A 6,717-nucleotide genomic window follows, 5' to 3' on the forward strand; every position below is an offset into this window, starting at 1 on the left:
CTTTGAGTTGCGGTCGAAACTGAATCGGTCGTCTTTCGCTTCCACTTTGCTGACGATTCGGACACTGGTTCGAGTAGTGCCCGATCCTTCCGCAGGTATAATTGCTATTCTTTCTCATCTTGCATTCTCTCAGACGTAATTTATTGCTCTTCGACAAGGCGATAACCCTCGCGGTCCCTGAAAAACTGCTGCTGGGGCAGCTGGGCCAATTTAAAGCCGTTCGTCTCGGTTCTGATATTGTGGTGGCGTATTTTGACTCCGCCACGGCTCCTTGGGAATCTTGACTTCGGTCGTCCTATTTTCTCTTTTCTTCTTGCTTGCATCCAGTAAAGGATGGATTGCACGTCTGAGTGCTCTAACTCGTTTGGGTGCTGAAGCTCAAATCACGTTCTCTGGCTGCATTGCCAGTTTTATATCAAATGCTCTATTTAATGCTTCAGTACACATAACCGCATTCTGACTCGTTAAATCGTCTCGTACTTCTTGTCTCAAGCCTGATCGAACATTTTCTCGTTCAACTCTTCTCGACAAGTGGCATACCGAACCAAGTCGCGAAACTGACGTTCGTATTCAGCTACGGTTTTATTGCCTTATCTCATATCATCAACTCTATTTCTTTCTTCGATCGGTTTTCTCTTTCTCGGTAAAAGTCTAAGGGAACATATATCAACCTTAGAACTAATTCTCATAACTCACGAATCATAAGACTCTTACTCAACATCATACTATTTTCTCAATTCTCATAACTCATCGTCAAAGACATATTTCATGTCTATCAATGCAACATCAGCTCAAAACTCTACTCAAGCATAGAGACTCTCTGGTCATCGTCATATAGACATATAAGAAAATTTTCTCTTTCGAGAACTCTTATTAATTGCGGGGCAAAACGAAAATAAAACATCCCCTATTATTACGACGATGCTACTTCTATACTAGTCATCATCCCAGTCTGCTATCGTCGAAAACGTTATCTGCTCTAATCTGTAATCTCGATCTCCTTGTATCTGCTGTTGCCTATTCTGGCTTAGCATCACTTCTTCTCATCCTCGAATTAGTTAGCTTTCGGCATACTTGGCTAATATAAGAAAATCCATAATCAAACAGTCATGCTCGTCCCGTAATAAAATATATTCTACGACTGCTCCCCTAAATCGGGTTTCTTCCATACACTCTTCTTGTTATACCATCCTAATTACCTAGACGATCCTAACTCTTGTCGGATGTGGTAGGGAATAGGATGTGATGAATAAAAATGTCTGATCTTGAACAAGACGAGCTCAAGTAATGGAATGATTCCATAATAGCCAGTACTATTTCAAGGATAATGAAGAAGTTACAATCAAGGTAAGATCAAAAGCTAGAACAGAATCTAGAATGAAACTGAGATACGATATGATAGGAATAAATCAATACTGGAGGTAGAAACAATCCACTAAGTGGAAAATGAATATATTGTCCACTGTTAAAGCAAGGGGTAAAAATTTCCAACACAAACGGGTCAGGCTCAAATACAGTGGATCTGGAAAAAAAATTTCTCAATAGTAAATAGTTCTTCTCCTGCGGGAGTTCAAATGGATGCAGAAAAATTTAAATACGACCAAGCGGGATAGGGACTCAATAAGTCTACTCTCATGACTACTCTAGCGATGATACGCGCGGTCCCGGTGAAAGTACCTCTATTGCGAAGTACAATTGGTCAATAGTATCTATGCATCCCATGAGTCTCCATTATACGTTCGTCCTATTAGGGTCGTGTCCCTAAATCGCGATGAAATCTCTAACTCTCGTCGTATTATCTCAACGGTTGGTTTCTCTGTTCCTCTTCTTCATCTTCTTCTCGATTTATGTTCCTTCTGTTCCCTCTTCTTCTCGGAGGTATACTATAAAGGAAAAAGAGTTATATATAACTATCGGCTTCTAAACTAACCGTTCGTCGTTACAAAATACAAATCCTCGTTTCTCATTTCACTTCTATATCTTATTTGTGATCTCAAAGTTCTCAAAACTCTCATCCAGTCTATTTCTCGTCTATCATCGTTCGTAATTCTCATCAATCTTTATTTCTCATTTTTCATCAAGCATCAACATCATCATCATTCTCAAAGCTCTGATAAAGATAGTGAAACTCACTAATCAACTACATCTCTGTATATACATATATAAGGAAAATTGCCTCTCTCTCGAGGTCTTTTACAAAAGTAGGATCCTATGTACAAAGGTCCTAACACTATAATGATGCTCTAACTATACAAGCATCATAGGTACTAAGCACCTATAGATATATACTATATGCACATACACACTATACTATGCCTCTCTTCCTATATATATACATATACGTATATATCGACTATGCATCCATACGTATGTACGTGTCTACTAGATACACGTGATCGCTAGTCGTCGTCTTCTGAAATCCTACTCATCGCATCGTCAACCTCCATATCCTCACTCGGCTCCGTCTCCTCGCTCGGCTCCGACTCCTGACTCTCGTACTCGTCGATCAGTCGGTAGACACTATCGTCGCTCGGCTCATCCTCGACATCGGTGTCCATCATCGGACCATAAATCGGCACCTCGGGAACAGGTACCCACGTCTCGACTCTGTCGGCAGTAATATGACGCTGTAATGGCTGGGTCCTTCCGTGGCCAACCGTCATCTCTGGAGTTTCCTCATCCGGGTCCTCCTCATCACTGTCCAGGTGTACTGGCCGAGACCTTCCCTCATGGGCGTCTCGGGACGGTGAATATAAAATCGAGTGTATATACGTCTGAAAAGCCAAAGTGCCCGGCTCAGGCAACGGGGCAACCCTCGGATAAGGATCAAAGGGCACATACTGTATCTGAGGCTCAACAGAAACAATCGGCTATGCCGACTCAACAGGTGGCAATGGCAAAGGTGCCGTTGCCAGAGTCAAATCCCAAGGCGGTAACTCAGCGCTGGGAAAAGGAATAAGGGATAGAAACGCAAACGGGTCATGCTCTACCACTGGAGAGTACGCCTCGAAGTCCATTGGCTCTGAAACATCAGGCTCAAAAGAAACTGGAATCGGATCAGCTGGGGGTAGAGGGGCAATCGGAAATGGCTCCTCGGGAAGTGGGGGCACAACAACAAGCTCCCTTCCCTGGGCTGGTCCCTCAGACTCTCCATACGGCGGTGAAGGTGGCTCGCCATAAGCAAGGTAGCGGTGGCTCAACGTTGCGATGAAACCACGAAAATCGGCGCTCACGAAACGCCTAAACTCAGTCCTCAAGATATGTTACGGCACTAGCGGAGCCGCCCAATCATGCCACTCGGGTGGCAGCTGTGGAATCAGGTGAGTGATGGCCTCAGACTCGTCAATCCTGTGGATACTAGCCTCTAACCAACGACGGTGGTAATGCGCTAGAAATTCTCCAAGAGTATCGCCCTCTCTCGGTCCATTAGTCCTGAACCAACGGCACATCGTCTCGCTATATCGTCTCTGTATCGCTGCCTCTTCTCGACTTCATCCTCGTTTGGTACTGTAGGGCATCGGCTATACTAGCCTCAACATCTCTCCTCGTATTCCACATCAACTGCCTCGTATCGGAATTCATCATCTCAAACAATTTCGTTATTAAAACAATACATGACTCATTAGTGAATCAAACTCAGCTCTCAACAAGAAAGCAACAAGAAACAACATCAACCTCTTACCTCGTTAAGCCGGAGGAGATGGGGTGCTGGGGTTTCGTTTCAAACTGACTCTCTCAAACTAGCCTAAGAATTCAAATTAGACTAGTACTCAATTTAAAAAGATATCACTAATCAAAGGTTCAACTCAGTCAAGCAATAGACTCAGAGCAGATGACCTGCTCTGATACCACCCTGTCGCAGCCCGATTCCCGACACTAATGATAGTGGGGTACGAGTATCGATACGACTATTTTTAAAAGAATAAAAGATAAGAAGAATAGGTCGAACATCAAGCGGAAGCTCGCATCAAAAGGTGTTAAAGAAATCATTATAAATGAACCCAAGGGTAAAATCGTCAATGTCGTTATAACTTTTTAATTATCAGGAATTTCACGAACAAAAACAAAACGGGTATCGCTCATTTTTCGTAAGGAATCATAATATGCAGAGTATCGCAGCAAAAGGCGAACCGATTATATGTATGAAGACATATAACCGTGAGTACATTGCTTAACTTCAAAAGAAAAATAAAGTATATCAATCATCAAGACTTTATCGTCAAAATGGAAATACGATAAAGTAAATACATCCTCCAACATTTCCCCGCCAGCACCAGACCAATCTCGCTCCTCGCTTAGTCTGCACATTTAGAAATACATGCAGGGCGTGAGTATATAATACTCAGTGGGCAAACGCCGAAAAACAAGAAAGGTGCTCATAGAGCTATAAGTTTGAAACTTGCCACATCTCAGCAATACACAGAAATAAAGTTAGCGTAAATGAATCTGTGCATGCAGTTTTCATAATTATGATATCATAAAGAAACGATAGCGCTATCAAAGTACTCATCATCATGCATGTACCACATCTACAACTCATCATTATTAAGGTACTGAGAAGTAGGCCTCCTTCTCAAGCACCGTGACCGGCCGACCCGAAGACGGCTCACGATCACCTCTGTGTACACAACCCCGCTTTTGGCAGGATCCGAATTCGTCTCATCAGTAGAGGGTAACATACAAGCTCAACATCAAAAATTGGCAAGTCAAACAGTTCTCAAACATCATTTATCTCAAAACATTTGTTAATCTCATAACATCATTAAACAATTTTAGAAAGCTCATATAATATTCGTATACTCAAAATATTGCCCACCTGAAGACCTTACTCAAAAACTCCCGTCAAAGCGGAGTTACTTACTTCCCTGCTCTGCTCGTGTCTTCAGGGATCATCGTCATCATCGTAGGTTCATGTCATAAAATGAATCTCGATTAGAAACTCAACGACAAAAACTCATGCCTCAACTCATGTTCTATCTTATATTCTATCTCTTAATCAACTCTACATAAACTCTTTACTCATTTCAAATCCTTAAGTCCAAGGATAGGGTTCAAGAAAATCATGGTTCTAGGTCTCGATTCATCTCTCATATAAGACTCGTCTAATCTCATTCAAACACTTGGGCAACATAAACACATAAGGCACATAAGAGAATACAATCAAACATCAACAAATCATGTTCTGTTTTTACACAGACTCGACTTCAAACTTTAACACGTTCTGACTCCGACATCCCCTGGATTCCAGACTCATACCAAAAGAAAGGTATTTGAGTCTAGTTTCATTTAAAAAAAAAGTAGAGTCAGAAACTCCAAGTGGTTTGGGAGATATGGCGTTTTTACCACGGTCTACCATATTCGGCAGTTTTGAGCAATCGGAAACATTGATTTTTGAAAAATAGTAAACGTTGTCAAACTGAGCTCAAATTTGGTGGATATCTAGCCCATACAGTAAGGTTGATACAATAAAAATTTGGAAAGCTAGATCATACAGGAAGTCACTGAAATGAATGACTTTGTCCCCTGTTCTCTGAAATTCCCGGCAGAAATGTGCAGATTTGGTTTTGCATTTTATAAAAATAGCAAATCAAGTCCAAATGACTTGAAATTTTACAGAGGTGCTCAAGACTCATGTAGGGACATTCTGTAAAATTTTCAAAGCTTTTTGACATCGACAAACCGTCGATCACAGTAGGTCAGTAGCCTACGAAAAATCATCAAAAACTCATCTCAAACTCTTAAATGCTCAATTCAACATTCCTTCAAGGAAAACCAATCAAAGCTCAATTTAAACACATATAACACTCAAAAACATTCAAAAACATTAAAATACTCATCATACTCAAATTAACTCTCCTCTTTTACATCTTAACTCAAATCTCAAGGGAAACGTTTCAACAACGTATCAATCAATTCTCTTTCTCAATTTCATGCTCGAAATTTCTCAAATACTCAAATATGATCATTTACATCATATAACTCATTATTCTCATATTTACTCTCTTTTTATCATAAAAACTATATTTATTACATTTTTATGAAAATCCATGTATCAACATAAAACTCTTAGCAAAACATGGATAAAATTCTCATAATGATCATAGAGCAAATAAACCTCATTTTATAAAGCATCAAACTCACATCATATAAAAACTCAAAACTCATACAAACTAAACTTAGTCAAAATTTTATTTAGCCTACAATAGACTTAATCAAAAATACAAAGACACTACTATCATGCTTAAAAACATATATCTCAAGCAAAAACACTTAAATAACACATAGACTAAAAAGTCCTAATTTTTACTAACTAACTCTTTGAAATTTTTACAACACATACAAATCTTTAATCTACTCATAGATCTTTCATTTTTAACCAATTAATCTCACATCAAAACCATCAATTCACAAATAGGGGCATATATACACATATCCCTAATTTTTAATAAACTAACCCACATCAAAAACTCCAATTGACATCATATACTTAAATTAATCCATCAATCATCATCATCTACACCTCATAGACTCATTTATATCATCAATTCATCATTTAACTCATTAACTCAAAAGTTACCATTTTTGGGGTAAACTAACTTCCATCAAAGTTTCACATCTCATGACACATATTTCACAACATATATCAAACATCAATACACATCACATAACTCTCATTTTTCACCCCCAAACAAGAAAAGAAAAAGAAAAATTTTGAAA

General features: G+C 39.5%; 1 long non-coding RNA gene across 1 annotated transcript; it reads right to left on the reverse strand.

Moving 5' to 3' along the window:
- Positions 1-4,008: 4,008 nt before the first annotated feature.
- On the reverse strand, positions 4,009-5,877 carry LOC131013298 (uncharacterized). The gene is made up of 2 exons (XR_009097628.1): positions 4,817-5,877; positions 4,009-4,300 (listed from the first exon to the last, which is right to left on the reverse strand). It is a non-coding gene; the product is annotated as an uncharacterized LOC131013298 (long non-coding RNA).
- Between the last annotated feature and the right edge of the window lie 840 nt (positions 5,878-6,717).

This window comes from Salvia miltiorrhiza, chromosome 2 (assembly GCF_028751815.1).
Source record: "Salvia miltiorrhiza cultivar Shanhuang (shh) chromosome 2, IMPLAD_Smil_shh, whole genome shotgun sequence".
In the NCBI taxonomy this organism is placed as follows: domain Eukaryota; kingdom Viridiplantae; phylum Streptophyta; class Magnoliopsida; order Lamiales; family Lamiaceae; genus Salvia; species Salvia miltiorrhiza.